Genomic DNA, 11,037 nt, shown 5'->3' with positions numbered 1-11,037 from the left:
AACTTGACTAGAAGAAGGGATCGGTTGGTAGGACATGTTCTGAGACATCAACAGGTTACCAATATAGTATTGGAGGGCAGTGTGGCCGCTAAAAATCGTAGATTGAGACCAAGAAAGAGTACACTAAGCAGATTCAGAAGCACATAGTTTGCAGTAGGTACTGGGAGATGAAGAAGCTTGCACAGGATAGAGTAGCAGGGAGAACTGCATCAAACCAGTCTCTGGACTGAAGACCACAACAACAACAACAACAACTGAGTGTATTACTTGTCAGGAAATATTTTGTAAGCAATCTATGATTATGTATGTAAATGGTGAGTAGTTGCCTTGCATGTATCAGGTTTATATTATCCCTTTCCAGTACACTTTCCACCCATATATGTATGTACATTCTTACACAATTTCACATACATAGTACAAAGACCCAGGTGTTGTAAGAGGTTGTTAGTATGTGTTTGAATTACTAAAACAAAATCTACAATATCTTTCTATACAGACTCAAGTACTAGAACCAATAACTCCCTTTTTATAGATACAGGAACACCTATAAGGTATCCTTTTCTTAATACTTAAATAAAATTATAAAGTGACTTCAGTAGTTCTGCAAACATTGCTAAGAAGTTAATACATCTTAATATATTTTTGACTTGTAAATATCTTCCATATGATTCACTAGCTTTATTATTGTTTAGTAAATCGTAATTCACGGATTACTAACACTCTTTTACTTTTACATCATATAAAATGCAACAGTAAGTGATTTATGGTTCTTTAAAAGGCAGTTGTACATTTACTATATCACTGACTTGTAGTACATGTAATATAATTATGTTTCGTTATTACCCATGAAAGCCTCAGTATCCCGCTTATGTATGGTTAAAATGCTGAATATTTGGGGCAAACCTTGCGATAACAAACACTCTTTTACTTACAGTTTACCAAAGTATCGATAGAAGTTTCGTGCCTTAGTTCTTTTCTCGTACAAATTTTACTAACTTCAAGAAAAAGAGCAAGTTAACTGCCAAGTGAGAGATGTGATATTAGATTTTTGTTATTATTTATCACTTTCTCCTTTTATGAAAATTACTATTAATCATTTCTTATACATAAAGGAAGCACTCAATTACCTTAAAGAGTACAGGATGGGACCACTAGCCACAGGATAGGGAACAAATCAGATCACAATCCGATCTCAACAAATACTCATACCAAACTACCAATAATAATTGCTTGGTTAAGATAAGATCTGTCACCACAATACTGCAATAACCTAACTGTTCATACACACTCACTCTCGACTCCCTTATTTCTCAAGATCTCCCCACAATAACAATGCTATCATGCATTTATTACCTGTTCTGTCAATGATAATTGGAATGTGCCTTCATGTATTTTACCTGTAGAAAACTTGAGAAGCTACAACATTTCCTGGTAAGCAAAAGCTCTACACATGTAAGTTAGCTCCTACTTATGTCTGGATTCCCAGATGCACATCATCAGTAACTTGTCGAGCTCCAAGAGTTCCCAAGTTGAACATCATAACCCATTGGTCCCACCTTGAACCTTTTGGAACCATTAAAGCAAACAAATATACATCACTGCCATCACTTTTTGACAATTCGTGTAATATTAAGAATTGCCTTCAGTTCATCTTCTAATGGCCAGCTGCTGCATGCTGTAATGTCTTTCCCACTCAATATGGTTAGGAGTATATGATTTTGAGCAGCTTTAGTTCCTCTTTGTCTGCAACACATATTTGAATATCAACATATAAACATAAATAGATGACTCATGAAAAAACATCATTTTTATGACAGTATAGGCCCAAGTGCTGAGGCAACAAGTTATTACTGTAACACTAAATAACATCAAATCTTTTGAGCTGTCACAGAGCTCCTTCCCCATCAGACTCTGCAAACCCATCTGGTTTCTAAAATTTCTTTATACAATACTTATTTTCTTTTGTACTTTAACTTAGATATTATGATCTTAAACGTATTTTGTAAATAGTAATTTTAAATGTAACTGGTGCTTAAATATCAACATATGAATGGTAGTATGAGAAGACTACTTTCATCTTTTTTTTTTTTTTTTAAAGAGTTTTGTAGGGTTTCGTAACTTAAGATGCTCTACTGTTACAGTTTGCATTTTTATTACCCTGCATGTTTTCAAAGCACACTTCATAGAGAATTGCAAAATAATCTTTACAGTGTGCTCAGAGATCACACACATACTAACTAGGAAAATAAAAGGCTTAGCTGATGATCATTCCGTTTCTCTGAGAGTTAATTTAGCCACTTCCAGTTTCTAATAAGATTCCTGGTTCTGGCATACTTTATTAACCAACTACTACTCTGAGGTGATTAGCCTATAAATCAGGTTATTTCTTAGACACATAAAATATTGTACCTACATGCTTTACCTAGTACATCAGTCACTTAGCTTCAAAATAAATTTGGTACACAATCAGAAAAGATAAGGTCGTCACAATGACCCTTTATGGTGCACAGCAGGAAATTAATACAGGTATTTCTAGTTTTAGAGAGATAAAGAAAGGGAACATAGGGAAAGAGGAGATCAAAGCTGAAGAGAAAAAGAAAAAAGTACATCAAGATTATCATCCTTGATTTCAGTTACACTTTCAAACTAATATAACTCTACATCATGTACTAACTAAATACTCTTCTAATACACTTACTTAAAACACCATACAAATCATTAAAACTATCTTCTCAAATTTTTATTTCATAACCTTAATGAAATTTCATCATATACACAAATGCTCAGAATACCAGCTAATTACTACTTGCTCTTTCTGCAGGCACATATCTTCAACCAAATTCTGATAAAACCTCAACAAGATAAAACTTCCTAACAATTGTGAAATAATTGCTTAACTAAAACCGGCGTCTTGCGTTTATGTTGTTCCTCCTGGCTACAGTAGGTGCATTCAATAAATGAACCACAATAAAGTTTGATCTTTCTTGGAGAATGAGGACATCCTTTCTTTCATTTCAAACTCTTTTTTCCCTTCTGTCATTTTGTTCACTTTAACCAAACCTTACTTCCAACCCTCCTTTCCTTTTTCTAGCAATTCTTTTCTTTTTCTCGTATTTCCAATGTAATAATAATTTTGATATCTTTTTTGTCTGAGGGACAACTTGGCCCCTTTATTTATCATAGACCTGATCAACTACTTAATAATAATAATAATAATAATAATAATAATAATAATAATAATAATAATAATAATAATAACAGATTAAGATTCTTCTTCTGTTTCTTTGTAAGATGCAAACCTCTTCAGTCCCTCCGCCACACACTGTCAGGTGGCTTGCGGAGTATGGATGTAGATGTAGATCATTTCGCTTCTGACTGCTTCATATGTACTTAATGCAAGAGGATAAGATGACTTGAAAAATGCTACCTGGTATTTCATCTTTCTCTTGCATTCATATCCCTTCATATCCATACACTACACTCAGCTTATTACTGGACATAAGTGTATTCCTTATCAACCCCTTTTCTAGTTAATCATTTTCTTCCTTGGTGAAAGTAGACGATTATGAACATTTGCTTATAACATGCTTCTCCCCATCCGTTTCTGTACTGCCATTACATTACTCATTTATCTCTTCCTGTAGTTCTGCTCCTTTCTCTATTTCCCCAGGGACTGTAAGTAGTGCACACAGTAACCTTCCTACTTCTTGTCTGTCATTCATTACCTTATTTTGTAATTCAGAGTAGTGCAACAGAAAGTTTGAGGTAACAGTGACTTGTTTACTAGTAGAAAATTAAATCTTAATTTTTTTTCCATATTATGGCGAAATGCTTGCCCAAATTTCAGAAGAAGCATTTTTCTGGCATCATATTGATTTTGAGTTTCACAAGACTAATAATGTAACAGTTGCTACAACAATATTTTCGATGTTTATCCATGTGCTTTGGAAGTTTGAAAATGTGAAAGGTGGTTTTCTAGAATCAAATCTGGTAATTTTAATCATTCCGACTGGTATAAATTTAGTAGACCAAGAATATTGGACTGTGATATCTTAACAAGCTACTGGAAGCAAATCCATGTCAAACAATCGAGGAACTGTCAAGCAGTGTTAACCAATCTTGGCCGACCATCCAAGAACATTTTCAACAGGTTGGTAAAGACAAACAAAGCTAATCATGTTATGTTATGTTAACCGGAGACCTAGAAACGATGGAGAGGCTCCGTCCCCGCTGCAGCCGCAGTGGTCTGCAACCCCACGATGACTACCACAGTCCACATCACCCCTCCGCTGCCCCACACCGAACCCAGGGTTATTGTGCGGTTTGGCCCCCAGTGGACCCCCCGGGAACATCTCACACCAGATGAGTGTATCCCCTGTATTTACATGGGAGAGTAATGGTGGTGTACGCATACATGGAGAACTTGTTTGCGCAGCAATCGCCGACACAGTGTAACTGAGGCAGAATAAGGGGAACCGCCTAAAAACTATCCACAGACTGGCCAACTCATCAGACCTCGACACAAATCCGCCAGGCGGATTGGTGCCGGACACCAGCACTGCTTCCCGCCCAGAAAGCCATATGTTAGGCCGCACTGCCAACCGGGCAGGCTGAAGCTAATCATACACCACGTGCAACTTATTCCTTCATCAGTACAGTGGAGAAGCGATTTTTGATCCCTTGATCAATGTAGAAAAAATATTCTCGGGGCCATTCATTTTGAAGTACCGAAACCTGGGGAACCTCTATAGTGAATTACTAGATCGAGTAAATCAATCTTTAATTGAAAAGTGGCCAGTGATTGTCAACAGACAAGGTGATATTTTGCAACATGATAATGCAAGACTGCTCTGTGAACGACGAACCCTGGAGAAATTAATGAGTATGGGTGGGAGATATTGCCTCACACACCATACTCGCCCAGTATTGCGCCACTGGATTTTCTTTTAGTCTACTCACTGCAGCTCTTTGTATCTGACAAAAAATATAACAATGTGACGATATCAGAAATGTTATCTCGAGATATTTTGTTCGGAAATCAATTGATTTTATTGATCTGGCATTGAAAATATGTAAACTAGTGGCAAAACATTGTTGACGATGAGGGTGATTCCATCACTGATTAAAAATAAAAAGTTGTTAAAACCTTCCAGTTACGCTAATTTTTACTCCAGCTCCTCATTTCTGGTTTTAAACACATTTGTAATTCCTCACTATGCTTTCTTATTTCCTCCACATTATTTTTCTTAATTTCTGCCTGACCTTTCCTCTTGTCCAGCTACATTTGGGCTGAAAAAGCCTTTAGGTCTCTTTGATTTTGGTAAATTAACACTGTATATATTGGTTGTCTATTATCAACATGCAATGTTTGTGATTTCCTCTACTTAACATCTACACAGAAAAGTAACCCACCAAAATTAATATTATCCAATTACTTATAAGGTTAAACACTCTTTCCTTTTCTTCTAAAGCATATGAAGATCTTCAAGAAATATCACACAGTCGAGATTCTATATAGCATGGTACTTGGAGAAATAGGTTGTTTATTGCTCAAATCTTTATGGTGATGATCCTCTGGATTGTAGTCTCATTCACATTGAGATGCCTCTGTAGAAGGTAGATACGAGATACACTACATGCTACCTCCTCTACTTCCTTATACGTAGCTTTGACATTTTCAGAGACTAAAAAAAAGTTGAAAATTAATAAAACCCATAAATTGCGGGTATGGATTCCTACTTGGAAATGGAGGATAAAAGGTCCTAAGAACACTATTTGCCACAGTAGAAAGTTCCTATGACCATATGCTGTTTCTTGTGTGTTGTATACTGTTTGATTGATAAAGTGTACCTGTAAGCAGCGGAATGGTCCACTATTCATTTTGGGAACAACCTGAGATGGTGTTTGTGTACTGCCAAGCAGATGGAAACAGTAGAGAGCCTATAGCAAAACAAGTTCCCTCACAGACACCAACCACATCACACAACATTTCAAGTCCTTTCTGGGCATTTGAATGATCATGGGTCATTTCAGACAGATGAACATGGAAGGAGGTGATGGACTGTGTGTACAGGAGATCTGGAGGATCGGGTCCTGCTACTCGACTGTTTCCATCTTCTTGGCCTTACACAAACACCATCTCAGCTTGCCCCTCATAAGAACACCAGACCAATCTTCTGCTTACAGTTCACTGCATCAATCACACAGCCTGACACACACAAAGAACTCATGTCACATGGTCAGAGGAACTTTCATTCGCCAGACACAAGTTCATAGGACATTTTTTCCTAAATTTACAATCAGGAATTTGTAAAAAAGAGGTTCTTGAACTGTGAACTTAGACGGGAGGTTTTTGAAATTTAGACTTCTTAAAACTTAATTTTAATGTTAATCTGGGCATTCTTAAAAGGGGGATACAACATTTGTAATAATAAGAATGTTCTCATGTGTACCAACAATCTTTTATTACATGTTTTATTAATTAAGTTAAACACAATTTCTCAGTTGACTAAATGCGACAAAAAAGAAATTACAGAAAGATGAACACACTCAAGTTCGAACTAAAAGACGATAAATAAGGTAAAAATCTTGAATGTTTTAATTTACAATTCATATAACTGTCAAAATCTTTGAAAAGATTTCGTTGCATATCCCCCCTCTTTCTCTGTCCTTGCTGTTGGTGTCCATAGCAGAGTGCCATCCATAAGGCAGTGAAGATTTCAGTGATTTGAAGGGTCAAACGAATGGGGAATTCCACTTCAGAAAAAGTAGTGAAGAGGCAGTTTTTGCTAACAGAGAGGCTCTGCCGCTAGTAGCGATCATATTAACATTCACTAGATGGCAATGGTGGCACTTGTCAATAGAAAATAATTTGTGAACTACTTTGCTTTGTATTCACCATTACCATCAAAGTTCTCACAATTGTCAAAAATATTCTCATGAAATGCTTTATTCGTACTTTGCTCATTCAACTGAAAGTTAACTGCAAGTCTCTCAACACATTTTTCTCCTAAATTTCTATAGTATCCCGTCTCCAAATCAATTGTTACAATTTTTCCATCAGACGTTTGGTGTGCATCATCAGAAATCAAGCGCTGGGTGGTCCATTGATCATAACCGGGCCAAATATCTCGTGAAATAAGCGTTAAACGAACAAACTAAAAAGAACGACACTTGTCTAGCTTGAAGGGGGAAACCAGATGGCGCTGCCATAGGTCAAACGGATATCAACTACGTTTTTTAAATACTAACCCCCATTTTTTATTACATATTCGTGTAGTACGTAAGGAAATATGAATGTTTTAGTTGTACCACTTTTTTCGCTTTGTGTTAGATGGCGCTGTAATAGTCACAAACATATAGCTCACAATTTTAGACGAACTGTTGGTAAGAGGTAGGTTTTTAAAATTAAAGTACAGAACGTAGTTACATTTGAACATTTTATTTCGGTTGTTCCAATGTGATACATGTACCATTGTGAACTTATCATTTCTGAGAACGCATGCTGTTACAGCATGATTACCTGTAAATAAAACATTAATGCAATAAATGCTCAAAATGATGTCTGTCAACCTCAGTGCATTTGGCAATACGTGTAACGACATTCCTGTAAACAGCAAGTAATTTGCCTTCCGTAATGTTCACACACACATTGACAATGTGCTGATGCATGTTGTCAGGCATTGTCAGTGGATCACAATGGCAAATATCCTTCAACTTACCCCACAGAAAGAAATCCAGGGATGTCAGATACTGTGAACGTGCAGGCCATGGTGCTTTGTTGACCAGTCCACCTGTCATGAAAGTGCTATTCAATACCGCTTCAACTGCACGCAAGCTATGTGCCGTCATCCAACATGTTGGAAGTACATCGCCATTCTCTCATGCAGTGAAACCTCTTGTAGTAACATCGGTAGAACATTATTTGCCCGCATCTCGTGGTCGTGCACCAGGAATTGCATGGTAACAACTTTGAACGTCGTGTACAGTTCTGCGACTGGGCACAAGAGAAATTACCGGACGATGACAGATTTTTTGCACCCTGTCTGTTTAGCGACGAAGCGTCATTCACCAACAGCGGTAACGTAAACCTGCATAATATGCGCTATGGGCAACGGAAAATCCACGATGGCTGCGACAAGTGGAACACCAGCGACTTTGGCGGGTTAATATATGGTACAGCATTATGGGAGGAAGGATAATTGGCCCCTATTTTATCGATGGAAATCTAAATGGTCTAATGTATTTTGATTTCCTACATAATGTTCCACCGATGTTAATACAAGATGTTTCACTGCATGAGAGAATGGCGATGTACTTCTAACACGACGGATGTCTGACACAGAGCTCGCTTGCGATTGAAGCGGTGTTGAATAGCATATTTCATGACAGGTGGATTGGTCGTCGAAGCACCATACCATGGACCGCACGTTCGGCGGATCTGACTTCCCCGGATTTCTTTCTGTGGGGAAAGTTGCAGGATATTAGCCATCGTGATCCACCGACAACGCCTGACAACATGCGTCAGCCCATTGTCAATGCATGTGCGAACATTACGGAAGGCGAACTACTCGCTGTTGAGAGGAATGTCGTTACAAGTATTGCCAAATGTATTGAGGTTGACGGACATCATTTTGAGCATTTATTGCATTAATATGGTATTTACAGGTAACCACGCTGTAACAGCATACGTTCTCAGAAATGATAAGTTCACAATGGTACATGTATCACATTGGAACAACCGAAATAAAATGTTCAAACGTAACTACGTTCTGTACTTTAATTTAAAAAACCTACCTCTTACCAACTGTTCGTCTAAAATTGTGAGCTATATGTTTGTGACTATTACAGCGCCATCTACCACAAGGCGAAAAAAGTGGTACAACTAAAACATTCATATTTCTTTACATACTACACGAACATGTAATAAAAAATGGGGTTTCCTATTTAAAAAAACGCAGTTGATATCCGTTTTACCTATGGAAACGCCATCTAGCTGGCCAACCATAACACCATCTGGTTTCCCACTTCAAGCTAGACAAGTTTCGTTCTTTATAGTTTATATGTGCAAGCAATTCATCCTATTGTATGTACTTATTCTTAGGTAACTCACGAAATGATATCATGGAAATATGTTTACTTATTATCATCAGTGTTCTGCCAAAAGGCAGATTTTCACTTGGCAGTTCTCCAGGCTGTCTGGTATTCTGCCATCCTCTTCAGGTCTGCATGATTTCCTCTTCCCTTTATGTCATCTATCATCTTGTATCTCCTTCTTCCTCTCAGACTTCTGCCACAAGCCAATCCTTCCAAAGCATCTGCTAGTAAGCACTCAAGCACTCCCTTCTCAATGAATGTCCCAACCAGTTCTTTTTCCTTTCTCTTACAACCTTCAGCAGACATCGTCTCTCACCAACCCTTTCCAGTACTCTTTCATTACTCACTCTTTCCATCCAGCTTATTCTCTCCATTCTCCTCCACATCCACATCTCAAATGCTTCTAACCGTTTTTCCATCCTCTCGTCTCAGCATCTATGTTTCTACCCCATTTAGTGCCACACTCCAGACAAAACATTTGCCAAGCCTTTTCCTAGTCCTTTATTTAATTTTCCACATAAGAGTCTCCTCTTTCTGTTGAATGCCTCCTTCGCTATGGCAATCGAGTTTTCACCTCCTGGTGACATCTCGAGCCTTCAGATATTGTGCTTCCAAGATATTAAAATGCGCTTACTTGGCTAATTGTAGATTATCCTATTTTAACAACATTGGACAGTCTGCGTCTTGTACTGATGACCATACTCTTTGTTTTTATGTGCTTATTTGCATCTCATATTCCACGCAAGCTTCTTTCAGATCTTTCAGAATGTTATTCACTGTCCGCTCACTTTCTGCCACTAATACCATGTCATCAAGAAATATTACACATTGCATTCTCTTTTCACCAATACATATTCCTCTTTTCCCATCTAAGCCTTTAGCAATAATCTCTTCAAGGTATACATTAAACAACAGTGGGGAGAGGCAACAACCTTGTCTAACACTTCGTCCAGTGCTACCTTCTTCTGACATTTCATTTCCAATCTTTATCCTTACTTTCTGGTGTAAATATAGATTCTGTATCAGTCGTCTCTCCTTCGGATTTGCTCCTTTCCTCTTCAAAATATCCAGCAGCTTGTTCCACTGAACTCTGTCAAAAGCCTTTTCTAAATCTATAGAAACAGCAAAGATTTCTCTACCTTTTTCCCTTTTATCTTTTCCCTATAGTTCTTAATAGGCCAATAGCATCTCTTGTGCCTTTTCCTCTTCCAAATCCGAACTGCTCCTCTGCAATCCCTCTATCCAGCTTGCCATATAGCCTTCTATTCAACACTCTCAGCAAGACTTTAGCTGCATGAGAAATTAGACTGATGGTCCGGTGCTCTTCACATTTTTTAGTGTTTACTACTTCAATAAATTACCTAACCTGCACCAAATGCTCTTCACTGAGAACTGAAAATTAAAACTTCAGTTCTTGTTGGCATTTAACCCTTTGACTGCTATGTGCAAGACTGGCAGTCGCAACTCATGTGCTTCATTACTCCTAACCAAATTGCTTACATTTTAGGTATGTAGATGATACCCTCATGCTGGTAGATGGCAGCCAAGCAGATATCGAAAATATCCATCAAAAACTTAACCAACTACACCCTAAAATTAAATTCACTATGGAAACTGAGAAACATAATACCATTAAATATCTAGACCTCACAACTAGCTAAAAAATAATCGCCACACATGTGATATCTATGGAAAACATACTAATTCCTGTCCCCAAATGGCTCATAAAATAGCATTTTTCCATTCAGTGATTAATAGATTAAATAACCTTCCATTAGAAAAGCCAGAAATTCAAAATAACTTAATGCTTCTCGCTATATAGCCTATACAGATGATTTTGACCCCATCATAATCACAAAATGATATTATAAATGAAAAGTACCAAAGCAGAACACAACACATAGCGAGATATGCCTAACTCGAGAAACATCACCGACATAG

Source organism: Schistocerca gregaria, chromosome 5 (genome assembly GCF_023897955.1).
Source record: "Schistocerca gregaria isolate iqSchGreg1 chromosome 5, iqSchGreg1.2, whole genome shotgun sequence".
Taxonomy (NCBI): domain Eukaryota; kingdom Metazoa; phylum Arthropoda; class Insecta; order Orthoptera; family Acrididae; genus Schistocerca; species Schistocerca gregaria.
The sequence above is the reverse complement of the archived record's forward strand: the minus strand, read 5'-3'. Positions refer to the sequence as shown.